At 37.3% G+C, this 24,420-nt stretch overlaps 1 protein-coding gene across 1 annotated transcript in view; it reads right to left on the reverse strand.

Moving 5' to 3' along the window:
- Nucleotides 1-24,420, reverse strand: part of TRHDE (thyrotropin releasing hormone degrading enzyme) — a 405,203-nt gene that overhangs the window by 44,055 nt on the left and 336,728 nt on the right. The window lies entirely within an intron of this gene.

A 24,420-nucleotide genomic window follows, 5' to 3' on the forward strand; every position in this document is an offset into this window, starting at 1 on the left:
CACAAAATTAGATAGACCTTTTTAGTTGTGTTTGGTAGAAGGTGGACAGGGAGAGAGCAAAGCCTTTCTCATCTTCATTTCGAACAAGTTTGCCAGATTATTTAGTCTTTACTTGTGTGATAAGCAAAAACTACTCTAAAGACAAATATTAACTTGCAGCTGTGTTTATAATGTTCATAATAAAAACCAATTCTGAAGATTACTGGATTTAATAAATGAACGAGCATCACTCTATGATTTTGGTTCACTCCTGGTATAAGATCAACCACAGTTAATGTCTGACATAAATAAGAATGATGAAAATAACCCCAAGTTTCTACATTTCCACAAAATTTCCTGGAGTTTGTATGATTTGGACTCCACCTAGATTTGTGCCACTTTGCTTGTACAGTTTCCATTTTACACATCCTTGCAGAAATAGCATGAAATTAGGCTAAGGCAGCAACAATTAAATAAGAAACTTGATATTTTTGCTAATGTAGCACCATAATAAAACAGTTAAATTTTACTTACAAGGGTTTTAAAAGTAACGATTTGTTTTTTTTTCCTTAAAAGTAACACAGCTTCCAGTATTTCAGATTTCATAATTTGTTTCCCCTGAACTTTTAATTCTAGATATTCATTAGCATGGTGATCATAAATTTGCCTCCCCTAAAATTATATAATCCCCATGCCATGAATTATATAATTTTAGAGTTGAATAAGATTTATCTAGAAGCCATTATTCTTTTGTTGAGGAAACAAGAAAAATAAGGTATTAGAAAAAAAAGAACCTTTAGTATGTAGCTAATTTATTAGGGCCCTTCAAATAAGTTTGGAAAATCAAGAAAGGTGTTTGGATCTATTTTCTCACAGATTTAAACATACTACCTTATGTCACTTATAATTTATTACGTTTCTTTTCTTCTCTATAAACGGATGGACATCTTTCAATGACTTATGTTTTGTGAGAAATATGACTACAAATTTAAAAATATGACAAATAATGTTATGAAAAGAGACTTGGACCCAAGAAAGAGCATGAAACTGAGGACGAGCCTGGAACCATGAGTGCCTCCTGAACAATTAAACAAATTCATCTCTCCAAGCCCCACATTCCTTATCTGTGAAATAAGAGGGTTGAACTAGGAGATATCTTTTTTAGCTCCAGAACCCTTTTATTCTAACCTACTTATCTATAATTTAGTCTGCTGAAAAAATTATTAACACAATATGGGCATAATGTATTTGCTTAAAATTTTGAAAAAAAAACCTTATAATTTTTATATTCCCCACTCTTCAGTTGTTTGATATGTTATGTACAAATCTTCTAAGAGTCAGAGCTTGGATCTAGGTTTTATAGGTCATCTGACACAGTGTTAGAAAATTAAAGCAAAGCAAGACTAATAGATAGTTCAAATAATGACAAGTACAGAAAAGTATTCATTAAATGAAGAAATGGAGCAGGTTCTGTTTTGAGTGCTTATGCCAAAAATTGCTAACTGCTCACCAAAATCCACGTTCTCCTCGACTTCCTGGAATAGAGTATAATTCCTATTCCCTTCATAGTTATGTGTGGTCACGTGACTAAGCTCTAGCCTGTAGAATATAAGCATTCCTCGCTGTCAAGCTCAGCCCATAGACATCTTTCATTGGCTCCTCCATGTTCTTTTTCCCTAAAATGAATCTTCCAGGATGACCTTGTATTGAACTCTTGTATTGAACATGTCAGAAACCCACCTGGGTCTCTGGATGACTGCATCCCCAAGTACCAGTTCTCACACCCAGTTCTGTTATGTGAGCAGGAAATACACTTCTATTGTTTTTGATCTGAATATATGTTTGGATCTATTTTTTTTTTAAAGCAGTTAGCGTCTCTAATGCCGTCCTCAAATAGAATAAGAAACAGATTACACTCAAATTGCCCTCATTTTGCGTTGTTACAAACATATGTAAGTAATCATCTACTGTATAATTCAATATACTTGCATTTAGCCTACTAAATCAAAATATGTAGCTATACTCAATTGGATAAGAGGATAATCAGCTTCATTACAAAATTAAGACTTGTAAGAGATAATGTTGGTGAATAAGTTACCTAGTTTAGATATGTGTTTGTGTAATTGGCTGGTAATGATATCTGTGATTACTACTACTGATAAAGTAATCAATATAGGGAAGTGTGTGGAATCCCAGTGAATGGAACATGACATTAGCTCAAAGTAATCAGCCCAGAAGGGAGCACACTTAGGGGCCTGATGCTGAAATGCAGTTTCCTTAAATTTGCATCATCACAGGGAAATGTTGCTAAAAAATGGGGGGGGGGGATTAGCAAATTTAAAGAATATTTCATATATAACTAAATGTGTTTTATTAATCTTTTAGGAAGAAATTGTAGATGATATTTATCTTCTCCACTGTTGAGGTGGGGCTTGGCATAAGAAATGAGTTAGGAATCAAGAAAAGACAATGAAGAAGAGAAGCAAATGAGGAAAGTTTAAGAAATGGATAAAAGATTGCCTACTGCACCTATACAGTTCTTCCTCCCATCCCTGCCCCCCCAACACACATACCCTCCCCTCCTCCTTCTCTAATTTACGGGAGCTTGCAATGAAATATATTTTTAGGCATACAAGAGAATATTTTTATAAGAAGGAGATTAAAACCAGACTATATTAACTGATGTTAAAGTGCACTGATCTTAGCTGGCTTTGTTTTCACCTAAGATCCAAAACTACTTTTAAAAAGCTGCTCTGAATTCCTGTGAATGTTAGCTCCTAAATCTACTATGATGGGTGGCTTGTACACAAATAACCTATTTTACCATGAATTTTCCTTAAAAGCCATTGGTTTCTGGGTGCTTGAAACTTAGGAAAAAATAAAAAGCACAATCTTCAGACTTTTCAGAGCATCATATTCCAGTTTTCATTAATTGAATATTCATTTAAAGCCAATGAATAGCCTATTACATTATTTCACCCTATATGGAGAAGATACTGTAACTGTCCCTTAGGGCATATATATATATATATTTCTCTTTTTTTTGTGGTACATGGGCCTCTCACCACTGTGGCCTCTCCCGTTGTGGAGCACAGGCTCCGGACACGCAGGCTCAGCAGCCATGGCTCATGGGCCCAGCCGCTCTGCGGCATGTGGGATCTTCCCAGACCGGGGCCTGAACCCATGTCCCCTGCATCAGCAGGCGGACTCTCAACCACTGCGCCACCAGGGAAGCCCAGAGCATAGATTTTTAAAGCAATTACTGAAATGCTTAATTAAGAAGTTTACTATTTTATCTATTATTCTTTGTTATTCATTATTAAAAGACTTTAATGTGCTCTTTGTGGGAAGATCCTATGGTGGAGATTGAAAATTCCACTAGCCCTCAGAGTACCATAGAATAAAGAGGCAACTACACAGGAGAGTTATCTGTGTCAACCATGGGTCCATCTGGTCATTTCTTAGAGAAAATAAAGATATGATTCAGGCACTGGCAACTGTTGCCTGCAGCAGAGGTGAAAAGGAAGTTATAGTCGGCCCTCCACATCCACGGGTTCTGCATCAGTGGATTCAACCAACTGTAGATAAAAAATATTTGGGGAAAAAAATGCCAAGGACCTCCCTGGTGGCGCAGTGGTTGAGAGTCCGCCTGCCGATGCAGGGGATACGGGTTCGTGCCCTGGTCTGGGAGGATCCCATATGCCGCGGAGCGGCTGGGCCCGTGAGCCATGGCCACTGGGCCTGCGCATCCAGAGCCTGTGCTCCGCAACGGGAGAGGCCACAACAGTGAGAGGCCCGCATACCGCAAAAAGAAAAAAAAAAAAAAAAAAAAAAAGCCAAAATTACAGAAAGTTCCAAAAGGCAAAACTTGAATTTGCTGCATACTGACAAATACTTACATAATACTTACATTGTATTTGGTATTATAAGTATTAATCTAGAGATGATTTAAAGTATCCTGGATGATGTACGCAGGTTATATGCAAATACTATGCCATTTTATATAAGGGACCTGAGCACTGGAGGATTTTCATATTTGTGGGGGTTCCTGAAACCAATGGCTGAAGGATACCAAGGGACAGCTATACTTACTTGCAGCCCCACAAAATTATGAACATGAAGTTGTACAAAAAGGAGTCTCATAGTCCCTTGTCCTCCTGTTGTTTTTCTCCCAGGAAGCCCTCTCCCAAAACTGACTTAGGCACCTATTTTCTGACCTCACATAACACCTTGATAACACCCCTATTCATAATAAATATCATGGTATTAATCAGAATTTTATCATGATACTATCTTTCTCACTCACTGGACTTAGATCTGTAAGGAAATGAAGCATTCTTTTTACCCATCTTTTTATCCCCATAGCCTACTGCAGAATCTAGTTCAAAATAGGCACTCAATATTGTAAGTTCAAGATGGCAGAGTAGTAGGACGTGTGGTCACTCTCTCTAGCGAGAGCACCAGAATCATAACTAACTGCTGAACAATCATCAACAGGATGATGGAACTCACAAAAAAGATACCCTACAGGGCTTCCCTGGTGTGGCACAGTGGTTGAGAATCTGCCTGCCAATTCAGCAGACACGGGTTCGAGCCCTGGTCTGGGAAGATCCCACATGCCGCAGAGCAACTAGGCCCATGAGCCACAACTACTGAGCCTGCGCATCTGGAGCTTGTGCTCCGCAACAAGAGAGGCCGCGATAGTGAGGGGCCCACGCACCGCGATGAAGAGTGGCCCTTGCTTGCCGCAACTAGAGAAAGCCCACACACAGAAATGAAGACCCCCACACAGCCAAAAATAAATAAATAAAATAAAATAAAATAAAATAAAAAAAGATACCTTACATTCAAAGACAAAGGAGAAGCGACAGCGAGATGGTAGGAGGGGCTCAATCACAATAAAATCAAATCCCGTAACTGCTGGGTGGGTGACTCACAAACTGGAGAACAATTATACCACAGAACTCCACCCACTGGAGTGAAGATTCTGAGCCGCACGTCAGGCTTCCCAACTAGGGGGTCTGACAGGGGGAGGAGGAATTCCCAGAGAATCAGACTTTGAAGGCTAGCAGGATTTGATTGCAGGACTTCAACAGGTCTAGGGAAAACAGAGACTCCACTCTTGGAGTGTGTGCATCAGGACCTGGTGGAAGGAGCAGTGACCCCACAGGAGACTGAACCAGACCTACTTGCTAGTGTTGGAGGGTCTCCTGCAGAGGTGGGGGGTGGCTGTGGCTCACCACGGGGACAAGGACCCTGGCAGCAGAAGTTTTGGGAAGTACTCCTTGGTGTGAGCCCTCCAGAGTCTGCCATTAGCCCACCAAAGTTCCGGTAGGCTCCAGTGCTGGGTCACCTCAAGCCAAATGATCAACAGGGAGGGAACTCAGCCCCACCCATCAGCACACAAGCAGATTAAAGTTTTACTGAGCTCTGCCCACCAGAGCAACAGCCAGCTCTACCCACCACAGGTCCCTCCCATCAGGAAGCTTGCACAAGCCTGTTAGATAGCCTCATTCACCAGAGGGCAGACAGCAGAAGCAAGAAGAACTACAATACTGAAGCCTGCAGAAGGAAAACCACATTCACAGAAAGACAGACAAAATGAAAAGGCAGAGGACTATGTACCAGATGAAGAAACAAGATAAAACCCCAGAAAAACAACTAAATGAAGTGGAGAGAGGCAACATTCCAGAAAAACATATTCAGAATAATGATGGTGAAGATGATCCAGGAGTTCAGAAGAAGAATGGAGGCAAAGATCGAGAAGATGCAAGAAATGTTTAACAAAGACATAGAAGAATTAAAGAACAAACAAACAGAGATGAACAATACAACAAGTGACATGAAAAATACACTAGAAGGAATCAATAGCAGAATAAGTGAGGCAGGGCCTCCCTGGTGGTGCAGTGGTTGAGAGTCCGCCTGCCGATGCAGGGGATACGGGTTCGTGCCCCGGTCTGGGAGGATCCCATATGCCGCGGAGCGGCTGGGCCCGTGAGCCATGGCCGCTGAGCCTGCGCATCCGGAGCCTGTGCTCCGCAACGGGAGAGGCCCGCGTACGGCAAAAAACAAAAAAAAGAATAAGTGAGGCAGAAGAATGGATAAGTGACCTAGAAGACAGAATGGTGGAAATCACTGCCACAGAACAGAATAATAAAAAAAAAAGAATGAAAAGAAATGAAGACAACCTAAGAGACCTCTGGGACAACAGTAAACGCACCAATATTCCCATTATAGGGGTCCCAGAAGGAGAAGAGAGAGACAAAGGACCTGAGAAAATATTTGAAGAGATTAGAGTCGAAAACTTCCCTAATATGGGAAAGGAAATAGCCACCCAAGTCCAGGAAGCACAGAGTCCCAGGCAGGATAAACCCAAGAGAAACACACCGAGACACATAGTAATCAAATTGACAAAAATTAAAGACACAGAAAAATTATTAAAAGCAACAAAGGAATAACAACAAATAACATACACGGGAACTCCCATAAGGTTAACAGCTGATTTCTCAGCAGAAACTCTACAAGCCAGAAGGGAGTGGCATGATACATTTAAAGTAATGAAAGGGAAGAACCTACAACCAAGATTACTCTACCCAGCAAGGATCTCATTCATATTTGATGGAGAAATCAAAAGCTTTACAGACAAGCAAAAGCTAAGAGAATTCAGCACCACCAAACCAACTCCACAAAAAATGCTAAAGGAACTTCTTTAAGTGGGAAACACAAGAGAAGAAAACGACCTACAAAAACAAACACAAAACAATTAAGAAAATGGCAATAGGAATATATGTATCGATAATTACCTTAAATGTGAATGGACTAAATGCTCCAAACAAAACACACAGGCTCGTTGAGTGGACACCAAAACAAGACCCATATATATGCTGTCTACAAGAGACACACTTCAGACCTAGGGACACATACAGACTGAAAGTGAGGGGATGGAAAAAGATATTCCATGCAAATGGAAATCAAAACAAAGCTGGAGTAGCAATACTCATATTAGATAAACTAGACTTTAAAATAAAGAATGTTACAAGAGACAAGGAAGGACACTACATAGTGATCAAGGGATCAATCCAAGAAGAACATATAATAATTATAAATATATATGCACCCAACACAGGAGCACCTCAACACATAAGGCAAATGCTAACACCTATAAAAGAGGAAATTGACAGTAACACAATAATAGTAGGGGACTTTAACACCTCACCTACAGCAATGGACAGATCATCCAGACAGAAAATTAATAAGAAAGCACAGCTTTAAATGACACAATAGACCAGATAGATTTAATTGATATTTATAGGACATTCCATCCAAAAACAGATTACACTTTCTTCTCAAGTGGACACGGAATATTCTCCAGGATAGATCACATCTTTGCTCACAAATCAAACCTCAGTAAATTTAAGAAAATTGAAATCATATCAGGCGTCTTTTCCGACCACAACTCTATGAGGTTAGAAATCAATTACAGGGAAAAAGACGTAAAAAACACAAACACATGGAGGCTAAACAGTACGTTACTAAAAAACCAAGAGGTCACTGAAGAAAACAAAGAGGAAATCAAAACATACCTAGAAACAAATGACAATGGAAACACGACCTATCCAAAACCTATGGGATGCAGCAAAAGCAGTTCTAAGAGGGAAGTTTACAGTAATACAGTCCTACCTCAAGAAACAAGAAAAATCTCAATTAAGCAATCTAACCTTACACCTAAAGGAACTAGAGAAAGAAGAACAAACAAAACCCAAAGTTAGTAGAAGGAAAGAAATCATAAAGATCAGAGCAGAAATAAATGAAATAGAAACAAAGAAAATGATAACAAGGATCAATAAAACTAAAAGCTGGTTCTTTGAGAAGATAAAAAAAGTTGATAAAACTTTAGCCAGACTCATCAAGAAAAAGGGGGAGAGGACTCAAATCAATAAAATTAGAAATGGAAAACGAGAAGTTACAACAGACACCGCAGAAATACAAAGCATCATAAGAGACTACTACATGCAACTCTATGCCAATAAAATGGACAAACTGGATGTAATGGACAAATTCTTAGAAAGGTATAACCTTCCAAGACTGAACCAGGAAGAAACATAAAATATGAGCAGACCAGTCACAAGTAATGATATTGAAACTGTGATTAAAAATTTTCCAACAAACAATATCCAGGACCAGATGGCTTCACAGGTGAATTCTATCAAACATTTAGACAAGAGCTAACACCCATCCTTCTCAAACTCTTCCAAAATATAGCAGAGGGAGGAACACTCCCATACTCATCCTACGAGGCCATCACCCTGATACCAAAACCAGACAAAGATATTACAAAAAAAGAAACAGAGCAACATCACTGCTGAATATAGATACAAAAATCCTCAACAAAAGACTAGCAAACAGAATCCAACAACACATTAAAAGGATTATGCACCATGATCAAGTGGGATTTATCCCAGGGATGCAAGGATTCTTCAATATATGCAAATCAATCAATGTGATACACCATATTAATGAATTGAAGAATAAAAACCATATGATCATCTCGATAGATGCAGAAAAAGCTTTTGATAAAATTCAACACCCATTTATGATAAAAACTCTCCTGAAAGTGGGCATAGAGTGAACCTACCTCAACATAATAAAGGCCATATATGACAAACCCACAGCTAACATCCTTCTAAATGGTGAAAAACTGAAAGCATTTCCTCTAAGATCAGGAACAAGACAAGGATGCCAACTCTCACCACTATTATTCAACATAGTTTTGGAAGTCTTAGCCACAGCAATCAGAGAAGAAAAAGAAATAAAAGGAATGCAAACTGGAAAAAAAGTAAAACTCTCACTGTTTGCAGATGACATGATACTATATATATATATAGATAATCCTAAAGATGCCACCAGAAAACTACTAGAGCTAATCAACAAATTTGGTAAAGTTGCAGGATACAAAGTTAATGCATGGAAATCGCTTGCATTCCAATACACTAACAACGAAAGATAAATTAAGGAAACAATCCCATCCACCATTGTAACAAAAAGAATAAAATACCTCAGAATAAACCTACCTAAGGAGGTAAAAGACTTGTACTCAGAAAACTATAAAACACTGATGAAAGAAATCTAATATGATGCAAAAAGATGGAGAGATATACAATGTTATTGGATTGGAAGAATCAATATTGTGAAAATGAATATTCTACCCATAGCAATCTACAGATTCAATGCAATCCCTATCAAATTACCAGTGGCATTTTTTACAGAACTAGAATAATAAATCTTAAAATTTGTATGGAGACACAAAAGACCCCGATTAGCCAAAGCAATCTTCAGGGAAAAAAAAACAAGAGCTGGAGGAATCAGACTCCCTGACTTCATACTCTAGTACAAAGCTATAGTAATCAAGACAATATGGTACTGGCACAAAAACAGAAATATAGATCAATGTAATAGGTTAGAAAGCCCACAGATAAACCCATGCACCTATGGTCAACTAATCTATGACAAAGGAGGCAAAGATATACAGTGGAGAGAAGACAGTCTCTTCAATAAGTGTTGCTGGGAAAACTGGACAGCTACATGTAAAAGAATGAAATTAGAACACTCCCTAACACCACACACAAAAATAAACTCAAACTGGATTAAAGACCTAAATGTAAGACCAGACACTATCAAACTCTTAGAGGAAAACATAGGAAGAACACTCTTTGACGTAAATCATAGCAAGATCTTTTTTGAAACCACCTCCTAGAGTAATGGAAATAAAAACAAAAATAAACAAATGGGACCTAATGAAACTTCAAAGCTTTTGCACAGCAAAGGAAACTATAAACAAGATGAAAAGACAGCCCTCAGAATGGAAGAAAATATTTGCAAACGAATCAACAGACAAAGGATTAATCTCCAAAATACATAAATAGCTCATGCAGCTCAATATCAAAGAAACAAACAACCCAATCCAAAAATGGGCAGAAGACCTAAATAGGCATTTCTCCAAAGGAGACGTACAGATGGCCAAGAGGCACATGAAAAGCTGCTCAACATCACTAATTATTAGATAAATGCAAATCAAAACTACAGTGAGGTATCACCTCACACCAGCTTGAATGGGCATCATCAGAAAATCTACAAACAACAAATGCTGGAGAGGGTGTGGAGAAAAGGGAACCCTCTTGCACTGTTGGTGGGAATGTAAATTGAGACAGGCACTACAGATAACAGTATGGAGGTTCCTTAGAAAACTAAAAATAGAATTACCATATGACCCAGCAATCTCACAACTGGGCATATACCCAGAGGAAACCATAATTCAAAAAGACACATGCACCCCAATGTTCATTGCAGTGCTATTTACAATAGCCAGGCCATAGAACCTAAGTGCCCATCAACAGATGAATGGATAAAGAAGACGTGTTACATATATACAATGGAATATTACTCAGCCATAAAAAGGAACGAAATTCAGTCATTTGTAGAGACGTGGATGGACCTAGAGACTGTCATACATTGTGAAGTAAGTCAGAAAGAGGAAAAAAATATCGTATATTAACATATATATGTGTAATCTAGAAAAATGGTACAGGTGAACCAGGTTGCAAGGCAGAAATAGAGACATAGATGTAGAGAACAAACGTATGGCCACCAAGGGGGAAAAGTTAGTGGTGGGGGGGAAGGTGGGATGAATTGGGAGGTTGGGATTGACGTATATGCACTAATATGTATAAAATCAAAAACTAATAAGAACCTGCTTATAAAATATAATTATAAAACTAAAAAAAAAGGCACTCAATAAATGTTCCTCAAAACTAAGTTAAATTATGGTAATAATGTCAGTTTTTAAAAACAAGCACATTTTACAAATATATTAAAACTTAAACAGAACCATATTTTTTAAATTAAGCATTTTCTAAGGTTAAACAATACCAGCAGGATGGAAAAATTTTATTGGAGTGATCTTTGTAGTACTTTTGCTCATCTTGTTTATTAATGATACACATGATAGAAGACAAGAAGGCCACTGCTAACTAGCCAACAGCTTTGAAAAAGTTAGCCTATAATAAAGTAAAATAGCTTTATAGCCAGTGAGAAAGCAGAAGCATTATACAACATATCTATACTTTTTTTCTCTGATTAATAAATAACTTTCCTATTCTCCTTTATGTGTTATTTTATACCATGCATTTAAATAAATTGAGGGAGGGCTTGGAAATCTCTTTCTCCTGGTCAGTAAATTGACAAGAGTGAATTACATGATCTCTAAGTTTCCTCCTTCCGTAAACATTTAATAATGAAAAATAAAGCATCCAGAAATAAATTTTGCAATTTGTATAGTTCCACTATCACACCACAACCATCCTTTTTTCTCCACACACAAACTTGTTTCTTCATTTCCCAACATAATTTCTCAAGAAATCAGCCATGATCTAAATTCAGAGGGTCCACTAGGCACTCAGTAATGTTAAGAAGCAAAGTCAGTGTTTGGCCTTTAGTTGGAAAAGTCAACAGATGTTAGCTATTTTCCCCCAAAATGAAAAAGTCCTTAGCTTTACAACCAAAGTCAACTAATTTATTTAATTTTATTTTTTAGAAAACTATCAATTAGTATAAGCTATACTATATTGAGGAATTACTGTATTCCGCCTACAGTGCATTGTTTTGGAATGACATGTCTGTTTCAGTTTATTAACCTTAAAAGCTTCAAGATCAGTACTATTATGCCTTTTTTTTTTTTAAGATAAAGAAGCTAAAGTTTACAGAAGAGAAGCACCTTGCTGAGCTCACCTGGCTAATAAGCCGTAGGGATGGAATTCAAAGCCAGGACTGACCAGAAAGCTCCCCATGGGTCCCCTGCATGAGTCTGCCTCCCCAAATCCCATTTGAAATAAGGCTAAAGGCTTTCTTTCTCCCTTTCTTTAACATCTGTTTACATGTCATGATCACAGCACTCATCACCCTTAGACCAGAAGTGCAAATAAATAGCTAATAAAATCTCAGGGCTATAAAGGGAAATTAAGCAATATTAGGGAAAGGAGATTTATGGGGGAACAATTTAAATCGGGTGTTTAGGGAAAGGCCTCCCTGAAGACATCTGCATGAAGTGAGAGAACAGGCTGAGTGAATCTGGCAGGAGGCGAATTATGATTGAGGAAACAGCAAGTTTAAAAGTCCTGAGACAGGAACAAATTTGGGATCTTGAAAGATAATAAAAGGGACTTTGTGGCTGAAGTGGAATAAGCCTGAGACAAAGAGTAGGGCCTGAGGTTGCAGAGGTTGGTGGTGCTAGATCATGAAGGCTCTAAATAATAAGGGCTTCAGGTCATTTGTCTACAGGTAATGGGAAGCCACCAAAAGTTTTTGAGCTGGGAAATGACATGATCTGATTTATATTCTAAAAGGGTGACTCTAGCTGGAAGAGAGAGCAAACTCAAATTGCCACATGGTCTTCCAAGATGAGAATGAAGTTAAATAGGATTTTCCAGTTGATCTTCTCTCTCTCGCTATATAGACTATGCTTATGAGAAATATATAACCTCTTGAGTGAAATCGATGTCATGAAAACAGACATAATGCTTTGTTTTGTTTTGTTTTTAAGGTAGGCTATGCATGCGATTTGTTTTAGAAACAGTTTCTTATGCAGGTATCAGAAAAAAAAATTCCAAAGCCTTATCCATGCATTATTTGTTTTTGCTCAATTGCTAAAAACAGCATCAGATGATATGGGAAGTTCCTGGAGAAATCATTTAAACAATGAGCACATTTTAAAAGAATATATAGTGTATATACAGGAAGCTGTATATTCCATTTTGAGTTAATTAGAAGATTTATTCCAGAATTTAAATACAGAAAATAGCCTGAAAGAACACCAGAAAAATTATCCACGTAGCTTATAATTTCCAAGGAAAATACAATGCTTAAAGTTGGTATGGAATTCTGCTTTCTGGGCAGTGAAATTTTCCAATGCTCTACAGAGCCACATGGGAGTAGAACGAATAAAAATTACAGCATGACTTTGCAGAATTTGAGTTTACTGACATCAGGATATCAAATCATTAACCTAAAGGTCCATAAATCAGTGGAGCTTCTAGCTTCCTATATGCCTCCTTTTTCAGAGAAATGTGTGAATAATAAGAAACTAGGAAAGAGAAAAACATCACTCAAACCAAGTCACTTAGAAATAACTGGGTATATCTCCTCTTGTCTAATATTTATGTCAAAGTTTTGTCTTTTATATAGATTTTATTACATTGTATGTAAGTTTATATATTTAACTTAATTTTCCATATTATTAGGAATTCCTCATAATTACTTTCAAATTAGTTCTAAGAATATTCTGTTGGGAAGATAAGTGTAGTTCACCGTTGTTGAGCATTTTGGGTATATACATTTTTCATATCTTAAGTAACAGACCTATGAACATCTTTGTGCATAACGCTTTTACATATTCTGGATGATTTTCTTTGGATGGAACACCCAAATTCGAATTCTCATGTCACTAGTTATAAAATATTGTGGTTCCTGGCAAATCTGAGTTCATGTTTTCTGGCATCATCAATCAGCCACTGGTCTCAGACAAAGGAAAAAAGGCAGTCACTGTGGTGGCCAACACAGAGTCAGCACTCCCTACGTGCCAGTCCCTATGCCAAGTGCTACACATACATTATGTTATTAAAGCTTCATGACAATCTTCTGAGATCAGCAACATTACTATCCTCATCTTACAGATCAAAACTGAGCTCAAGGGGCTTTCCTGGTGGCACAGTGGTTGAGAGTCCACCTGCCGATGCGGGGGACACGGGTTCGTGCCCCGGCCCGGGAGGATCCCACATGCCGCGGAGCGGCTGGGCCCGTGAGCCATGGCCACTGAGCCTGCGCGTCCGGAGCCTGTGCTCCGCAATGGGAGAGGCCACAACAGTGAGAGGCCCACGTACCGCAAACAAACAAACAAACAAAAAACAACAAACAACTGAGGCTCACAAAGGTTACTGAACCTCTCCAGGGTCATACTGCAAATAAGGATGTTGCTGTTATTTGAATCCGATCTTCCTGCTGAGCCCGTGACATTCTTAACCACTATTCCGAAAGACCTAGGAAGTAATTTTTTATTCTTTTTCCCATCTTCTAGTTTAAAAAATGAGGATAGGAATATGGGGGAAATCAAGTGGGAGTAATCTCTGGGGGCCTTATGAGGAAAAAATAATATAAGAGAACAGATGTGGAAGGAGAGACTGATTTGGTCCATGACAGTGACTCTGAAATGGAGGCCTTAGTGGACTCATTGTAGATAAAGCTTTTAGACTTTGGTCGTTTGTGTCTCTTTTGCCAAAACCACTTTCTTCACCGCTGTCCCCCATTCCCTGGGCCTCTTCATTATCAAGTCTAATCTCCATATGTCAAGGAACATCCACAGTTCAGACTGGCCTGGAGGGGCTAACCAGTTAGGAGCAACATACCTACCATGAAGAGTGTGCATTACAACAACACTTTGCTTTCAGAAATATCGTTGACAGAGGTAAAAACAACAGAGCACTAGAATGTGTTCTAAAAAAGAGAAGGAGAGGTAATCACATAAAATTACAGTCTTTAATTTAAATAAGAGGAAATGCTTCAAACGACAGAAGATGTTTTCCATCTCAAGGTCTTATGGGAAAGGAACAAATTAAGGGTATGGAAAGTGATTTGGGGTCCTAAACTCAGGCTTAGAAGGAACAGCAAAGGACTTGAATAAAAGCATATGAAGCACTGGAGAAATCGCTTCCTGGACAGAACTGCAGGGCACCTCCTGGGCCTGGAGAGCCCACCTCAGTGAAAAATCTCAACAAGAAATCTCAAAATCAAGGCAATCCCACCCCCAGGGTATCCACAGAGGTAGTGCTACATATATGCGGCCACTATAATTCCCTATGTAATTTTCTAAATGTACAGCTAAGGTCTAAATTTTGGACTGACACGAAATTAAGCAAGAAGGTACAGTCCAAAAAGTGGAGGCATTTTGAAAACAAAACAAAACACTTACGAGAGTGTGATCTAGTCATGTCCAAGACAGTGATGACTCAGTTGGGAAGATGTTTAGAAGAGGCACCGAAAGTGAAATCTAACTGATAACTAAAGGGAATCTAACAAGAGCGAAGTGATAGCATCCCATTTAACCCGGGTTCTGCAGCCAACTTGAAGAAGCTCCTGGCCAATGTTAGACATTCTGAGTGTCAATAGGAATAAAAACGACAATGGATTTAAACTTATCAAATATACTTAAATCCATAGGTCAAAATGATACTTAACTAAAAACAAAACAAAACAAAATAATTGGTCACTACATAGAGGACTGGCTCATTATTTTTGATGCTGAAAAATGCAAGGAAACAATCAGGCATTTATCCCGTCTTTCCTTAAGAACTGTATCACTGGGTCACCAAATAGGAAACGAGAGCAAGTTTCTCTTTGAAAAGCTATTTCTTTTATAAACGGAAAAGGAATGAATGAATCACCATTTGCAAGCTCTAGTGACAACAGATTTAGGCACTGAACAGAAATCGCTGCAAATATCATAAAAAGAGAGGCTACTCTTCATTTTATGTGTTCATATAGAGTCAACTCTGAAGCTAACTTGCTAAAAGCCCTTAAATTAAGCCTGTAGACTTGATTACCAATTTATAGGTGATAGAGAAGACAGAGGAACACATAAAAATGCAGAGTGGGGATGCAATCAGCAAAATCCAAACTGTGGGAAATTATACAGGACAAACAACGTCATTCTTTTTTTTTTTTTTTTTTTTTTTTCCGGTATGCGGGCCTCTCACTGTTGTGGCCTCCCCCGTCGCGGAGCACAGGCTCCGGACGCGCAGGCTCCGGATGCGCAGGCTCAGCGGCCATGGCTCACGGGCCCAGCCGCTCCGCGGCATATGGGATCCTCCCAGACCGGGGCACGAACCCGTATCCCCTGCATCGGCAGGCGGACTCTCAACCACTTGCGCCACCAGGGAGGCCCCAACGTCATTCTTTACCAAATAATTTGGAAAGAAAATTTTTTAAAGGTGAAGAAGAAAACCAATAGTTTAAAAGTGATCGAAAAACATATCAACCAACCACAGTGCAGTAATATCATTTGAATCCTAATTCAAAAAAACTGTAAAAAAAAAAAAAAAAAAAAAGTGGCATTTTATGAGACAACCGGAAATTTGAACACTTCTTGAGTATTTGATTTTTTTTTTTTTTTTTTTGGCCGCACTGTGCAGCTTAGGGGAATCTCAGTTCCCTGACCAGGGACTGAACCCGGGTCATGGCAGTGAAAGCCTGGGATCCTAACCACTAGGCCCCCAGGGAATTCCCCTGAATATTTGATATTATTGAGGAAATACTAATTTTAGGTCATCATGTTTAATAATATCATTTTTTAGATACACATAGTAAAGATTTTTTTGAAGAAATGATTTGATGTCTAGAATTTACTTCAAAATAGTATGAAAGCTTAGTTGGGGATGTGAATGAAATAAGACTGACCATGAGTTAATAATTGCTGATGCAGAGCAATGGATACAGGGGCTTTGGTACATAGCTCTAGAGGTTTTTTTATATGTTTGAAATTCTTCATAATAAATAGTTAAAAAACTGAAGCAGGGACTAAGTTTTATTTATCTTTGTATCCCCAGCATGCATCATAAAACCTTCACATTGCAAATGCTTAAAAATATTTGCTGAATAATGAGCTTCAAGGAAGGCAACATTTTTAGTCTCGGTTTCCTTCTTTACAAATGGGAGAAATGGTATTTACCTCCCAGGGTCATTGTGAGGGTTAAAAGAAGAGAAATGGATAGGTAGTTTGTAAACCATAAAGTGTCACACAAATGTGGAGAGCCTTAAGGCTGAAGAACCAGAACTAGAATTCAGCAACCACATGTTCTGCACTTGTATTCTGACCTTGATTTGTTCCTTACACAGAGCCACTAAACTCATGGATAGATCCCAGCACATTCATTTTCCCCTTAGGGACAAAGTACCAAATGGTAGTGTAATTGCCAAGGGAAAGTTATTACTCTGTTCTGAATTATTTCCTTCATAAATCCCAAACCAGTCAAACAGGCTCTGTCACAAAAATGACAGGGTTGCTGTACAGTGATGAGAATCCCACATATGAGTGCTCCATCAATCTGTGAGTATCCCAACCCTCCAAAGTCATTCTGAATCGTGTGTTTAAATCAGAAGTGGGAAGCCAGGCTGGCAGCCTGTTGGTCAACATTGTGGAAACAATGAAAATGAGGTGATTTACTCAGCTATCAGCTATAGAAATATCCCATCATCTGTCTTATGCAGATTGTACAACATGTGACAAGCATTTTGTTTTTCATTAAACATTTTCTGTTGCATCAAAGGAAAAAAAGTCTTTTCATTTGGTAATGATAACAATCATCCACATTTCTTTGAAATTCAATCATAGCTGCTACTAGCATGTCAAAAAGACAATTTCAAGCAACAATAGTGAACGAGAGGAAAGGGAGAGAGAAGGACACACCTCCTGCTCATGCCATGCATTTTCTCCTTCTCTAATCTTAGTAAAAGATATTCATCTTTACTTATGGAGAAATGAAATATCTGATCTAATTCTTTATGATTTAAAGTGATATTTTCCTGCCTCTCATAATCTTATACCCTATTCCAAATTAGAGTTAAAAGCCACTCAATGCCATTGCAGATGAAATGTGGAAGGTAAAACCTGTTACTACCAATGAGATAGAAAAAAGGACTTCTACTCTATAATTCATTGTATAGAAAAAAGGATTAATACCTTGAAAAAGATAGTTGTGCCCCCTTGAAATCACCTTTTGGGGAAGCAGGCATGTTAGTGAGATTTTGGATAATTTGTTTCCATCGTAAGAATGCTAAATGATAATTTAAAGTAAGGACAAAGCTAAACAAACTTGCTGAGCCACAAAGAGTACAAAGTCAATGGGTAGAAAGTATAAACAGTGTAAACTGTTAAAGAGTATAATCAGTATAAACTAAAGAAACTATGCTTTCAATTTATTTGAGTATTCATACCAAAAGGAATTTTAGATTTGAGACATTTTCAATTCTTGGAATTAAAACACGTTGAAATACTTTTGAAATCATCTAACAACTATATATTATAACAGATAATTTTTATCCTTTGGGACACTAACTTGTAGACAATTTATAAAACCTCCAGAGACAGAAGTTAGTGGGGGAAGTAGCTTCCTCTAATAGCTACATAGCTGTCCTGCCTGTCAATTTTAGCTTTAACTTCCAGTGTCACAAAATTCTGAAGATATACTATTTACATAGAAACATTTAATTAATCTGGATCCCCAACTCAGAAATACGTGACCTTAACCTTTCCTTGATTTTCTTTAATGTTGAAGATGTTCAAAAAAAACTTAGGAAAAGTAATGATAATGATGTTCTAACTCCTTAATGATGATTAGCAATTAGAGGACATTAATGGTATAGATTTACTGTGTTCTAACAATGACACTCATTAATTTTAATAACAGTCCTATAGTTAAGTCCTTGCTTACTGTCTGAAAATTTACCCCTCATTACCACTTGTAGGAAGTAATTTTTAAAAGTTGAAGCATTAATGAAAATACAAACAATACCAAAAAGTGCTAGCTAATTCAGAACAAGTATATATATTTACATTATCTTAAAATATTATTATATATACCTTTTTTACAAGAATAATGTTTAAAATTTTTTCTATTCTGCTAAAATGATCACATGTAGTCCAACATTATTGAAATTGATATATAATTGTAAAAATTAGAAATATTTCTCCACTAAGAGAACCACTTTATTGAGAAGATAATTCCAGAATCTTAATTTAATAAAACTCATTGTCACTATTATTTAATGTACAATTATAGTACAATAATAATTTTCATGAGAATCACATATTTAATATTAAAAAGTAAAAATTTAGGAGAAAAAAATGACATAGTGTCAAAATCTTTTAAAGAACGTAGAGAGTTTTAGAAAAATGACAGAAAACTAGGACACTCCATATGACTAAAACACTTTTTAAAAACTTACACTTGCTACTCTTTCTTTCAAAGTATTTTAAAAGAACTTTTTCTATGGATTTATCCATAGTTAAATCTGTATCCACTGAGTCCCTGATAGGAAAAATAAGAAAATCATGAGACGTACACTTTCTAACTTTTATGCCCCTTCTGGATTTTTACTGGCTGAATTATTTCTAAATTTTCTTGGTTTAAAGATTTGCCTCTATTGTGTAACCTTAATTTGTTTCCTTTGTTCCATGTACAAGTGGATTCAAGACTTACCACCACCCCTTTGCATTCAAAGGTTAACTTGACTACGTAAAAGACTTTGTATTCTATCCACTGAAATATACTTTACTTACAGAAATCTGAGCCAGTCTGAATTTTCCACTTTCTAGGTAACCTGTTCTGTTTAATTTTTAAAGCCTAAGGTATTCACCAAAATATGTCTTAATATTAATCGCTCTGTGTAAGTTTTTTCCTTAAACACAGGGTTCCCTTTTGATCTACATGTTCACTTCTTTATTGTAAGAAAGTTTACTCTTCCTATGCTTTCAAATTTTTTTATTTGCTTGCTTCTTTTTCATAAATATTAAGTGCACACACCACACACACATATACCAACACACAAACACACTGCATGTCTCTTGTTTACATTAACATTTTCATTGTTTTTTCCATTTCATTTATCTAAATTATCTCCATGTCGTCCCTGAACTATGTTTTCCCGTGTCTATGTAATTTTTCCTGCTTCTAATACAGCTTTCTTTCTTGTAATGCCAGATCACTTTTATTTTTTTTTTGTTGCCTTATCTCTTTTTCTATTTTCTTTAAACCCTTGTCTCAAAGGAAACCACATCTTTATTTTCATTCTTGGAAATCACATAGATGAGCATATGTGAATTTTTTGCTTGATGTTATAGTTCTTCTGTTGTTACTATGATTCTTAACTATCTTCCCTATGGTATCTTTCCATAGTTTTATGGCTTTCAGGATGGTATAGGTTTGAATTTCACTCATATTTGAAAAGGGTAGTCCTGTCTAACAAGTAGTTGCTGATTGGTTGTGGCTAAAGAGCAATCATAGTGAATAGACTGGGACAGTAGCAGTTTACACTTAGTGATATTGTTATTTCAGACCTGGTTCTAATCAAATCAGTGGTTCCATCTGTTTAGGGGTATATTTCTGCTCCATAGTCTCTTTCAGAATATGCTGGAGAGCTGTGTGATTCATAGTTCAACCTTGCATATTGAAAGTTCCTGTTGTGGAGATTTAGCATTTAATTGTCTCTCTCCAGCTGTCTCAATTAATGTTGCCAAGCCAACTGCCATATATATTTCTTCCCCACCCCACTATTTCTGGCCCCTGCTTCCTGCAAAAAGTGGGAGTTTGCATGTCTTCTCTTTAAGGCCTGAATTTGTTTCCTGCTCTTCCATGTAGAGAAAGATTCGGCAATGTAACCCATCATGCCTCCAGATTCCATATTCCAAATAAAACCGTCCCTTCATGGATGTGCCTTTCATTTTTAAGATTTCTGTGTCCCATAAAAGGTCTGTAAATTCTTTCATCCATTTTCAGAATCCTTCTTTATTTGGGCCCATAATTCAGTGTATTTGTCAATTGTTCTTTATTTTTTTTCTTCCTTCTTTTGGTTATTGGCAGTTGGTGTTGGGGAAGCAGGGAAGTAGAAATATCATTTCCTTCAACTGAATATTTTTTTAAACAAAAGCATAATAAACAAACAAAAACCGGTCCTGCTAATCTGGGTCTTGAGAATGTTGTCTTGAAGCCAGTGTTCTCATGTATTTCTGGTAGCATATTCAATTGGTATCTGTTGATTATTCAGCTTGCTCTTGACCAAATCAATTTCTTTTTTCATCCTGAGGACGCAACTAGATTTTATTTACCTGATTCCCTCTCAGTCAGGTATTACCATGTAATTGATTTCTACCAAAAGAGAGTGAGCATATCCAGACCGACATTTTAAAGCTTATTATATGTTTCTCCATGCCCTGTCCCATTCTGTCTTGCTGAAATAGAGACAAACCCAAGTTCACCAATGGGCTGCTTTTTAAGGATAACAACCCTTGGTCTACTTGATAGTAAGTCTTTTCAAATAGGAATATAACTCAGGAGATGAGCTTAAATCCGGTTCTCCTGTTGAAGGCTGAAGAACACAAAATAATCCCAAATATGTCGAGAATCTGAGAACCAAGTCTCAAAAATATTGTGGGAGTGGGTATGCCTAAAAAAAAAATAAGAAGGTTACTGAGGTTTTAAGGGGGTTCTGTTTCCAAAGATGATATAATCTTAGACTAAAAGCATGTGTAACTGTTTAAGACTTGAAACAACCCTTAGGCACTCAACCTTCTACAGGCTTGGAAGTGCAATGATAAAACTGTGTGGTACCCAAGGAAACTATGTGCCCATGACTCACCTCACATGTGTTCATGGAGGATGACGGAAAAGGAAGAGTCTCTCAAAGGGCAGATCCAGAGACACCAAGAAAAACCGACCAGGGAGCTATGCTCAAAAAGCAAAATCAGAATTTAATCAAGAAACTTTGTCCACCACCAAGAGTTCTTCTCAATGGCTCCTATTTTTCCATTTTTCCCTCTCTTGAATGGCAGGTTTTATTCTATCCTAGCCCCACCACTGAGAATCAGTTGTGTGAGAGACAATCAACTTATTATTTCCTCGGATTTTTTTTTATTTTGTAGAGATCTGTCCTTCACTTGGAGATACTGGACTTGGAGCTGGTTTGTATTCAAAAGATAGAATTTCAAAAGGTGCCATTTGAATTCCCCATTTGCTGACCAAGAATAGAAAGCAAACAAAAAATCAGCATTTCATTTATTAAAAAGAAAAAAAAAATAGATGGCAATCCCATCTATCAGGAATTTTCCTCTGGTATCAGGTAAAGTTTTCTTGAAGATTTTCCAATGTAAAGAAGCAGTGTAGAAATTTAGTTGAAACATTTGGAAAACAAAAGTGGCTGAAGACCATGTTGATTCTAGTTAAATATAAAGATATGGTCACTGATGTTAAGCTCTGGTAATTAATAATTGTAAATCAACCAATGTGTTGTCCACCGCATGCTAGGTATATTACACAATCCATTTGTGGAGGCAAACGGTGGTTAACTATACTTAATTTTGCTTGTACAATTAGATAATTATTACTTGGCAATTTTCTGAGGTAAATAGTGTTTTTAAGAAGACTGTATTTCAAGAACAAGAAGAGATTATAACAGTTTTTCTCTCCTTTACCTCCTCAGTTGAGGCATGTAGATTAGGAAGAATAGCACACTACTTGTTTTAAATAAGCCTTTTTTATAACTTCTATTTTAAAATATATATTAAAAAGTCCCATATAACTTATATTTTAGAATATACACACATACACACACACACCCTTCTCTTACTTTTCCTAAAGTACAAACTGCTACTGATTCATGGATAAAATATAAAAAGGACCCCCCAAAATTGTTAATAGTTAAAAATGAAATGTATGCACCATAATATTCTAAACATGGATCCAACAATAAGAAACTCCAAAAGATCTCAAGTTCGATGAGGCTTAATGAAGAGAGAGAAACATCTGGATTTCCACGTATCAGTACGTTCCCACATAGCAGTGTATAACTAGAGACACATTATATTCTCCAGAGTGACAGATTTTTACCTTCCTATAGTGCTGCCCCATTAGTGACTTAATCAGATAAATATGGTTTAAAACTGGATCACATAAAAAGTGAAACTGGTCGGCAAAGGGAACATTTCTAAATGGCTTTTCTGTATTAGCAGGAAATGGCTTTTCTGTATTCACAGGTAACTGTAACTTGGTGAAGCCAAAATTTGGACATTCTTTTTCTATCTAGGGATTTGAAATCTGAGCATGCCTCTTAATCCAAAATTGGGAGCAAATTTTCATAATGGCAAGAAATTACTTTTTAAATTTATATTTCACATTACTTTTTTATTTTTTTTATTTTTTATTTTTTATTTTTTATTAGTTTCTGCTTTATAACAAAGTGAATCAGTCATACATATACATCTGTTCCCACATCCCCTCCCTCATGCATCTCCCTCCCTCCCACCCTCCCTATCCCTCCCCTCCAGGCAGTCACAAAGCACCGAGCTGATCTCCCTGTGCTCTGCGGCTGCTTCCCACTGTCTATCTAGCCTACGTTTGGTAGTGTATATATGTCCATGCCTCTCTTTCGCTTTGTCACAGCTTACCCTTCCCCCTCCCCATATCCTCAAGTCCATTCTCAAGTAGGTCTGTGTCTTTATTCCCGTTTTACCCCTAGGTTCTTCATGACATTTTTTTTTTCTTATATTCCATATATATGTGTTAGCATACGGTATTTGTCTTTCTCTTTCTGACTTACTTCACTCTGTATGACAGACTCTAGGTCTACCCACCTCATTACAAATAGCTCAGTTTCGTTTCTTTTTATGGCTGATTAATATTCCATTGTATATATGTGCCACATCTTCTTTATCCATTCATCCGATGATGGACACTTAGGTTGTTTCCAGCTCCGGGCTATTGTGAATAGAGCTGCAATGAACATTTTGGTACATGTCTCTTTTTGAATTATGGTTTTCTCAGGGTATATGCCTAGTAGTGGGATTGCTGGATCATATGGTAGTTCTATTTTTAGTTTTTTAAGGAACCTCCATACTGTTCTCCATAGTGGCTGTACCAATTCACATTCCCACCAGCAGTGCAAGAGTGTTCCCTTTTCTCCACACCCTCTCCAGCATTTATTGTTTCTAGATTTCTTGATGATGGCCATTCTGACTGGTGTGAGATGATATCTCATTGTAGTTTTGATTTGCATTTCTCTAATGATTAATGATGTTGAGCATTCTTTCATGTGTTTGTTGGCAGTCTGTATATCTTCTTTGGAGAAATGCCTATTTAAGTCTTCTGCCCATTTTTGGATTGGGTTGTTTGTTTTTTTGCTATTGAGCTGCATGAGCTGTTTATAAATTTTGGAGATTAATCCTTTGTCAGTTGCTTCATTTGCAAATATTTTCTCCCATTCTGAGGGTTGTCTTTTGGTCTTGTTTATGGTTTCCTTTGCTGTGCAAAAGCTTTGAAGTTTCATTAGGTCCCATTTGTTTATCTTTGTTTTTATTTCCATTTCTCTAGGAGGTGGGTCCAAAAGGATCTTGCTGTGATTTATGTCATAGAGTGTTCTACCTATGTTTTCCTCTAAGAGTTTGATAGTTTCTGGCCTTACATTTAAGTCTTTAATCCATTTTGAGCTTATTTTTGTGTATGGTGTTAGGGAATGATCTAATCTCATACTTTTACATGTCCCTGTCCAGTTTTCCCAGCACCACTTATTGAAGAGGCTATCCTTTCTCCACTGTACATTCCTGCCTCCTTTATCAAAGATAAGTTGGCC

The sequence above is a fragment of the Mesoplodon densirostris genome, chromosome 11 (genome assembly GCF_025265405.1).
Source record: "Mesoplodon densirostris isolate mMesDen1 chromosome 11, mMesDen1 primary haplotype, whole genome shotgun sequence".
Taxonomy (NCBI): Eukaryota; Metazoa; Chordata; class Mammalia; order Artiodactyla; family Ziphiidae; genus Mesoplodon; species Mesoplodon densirostris.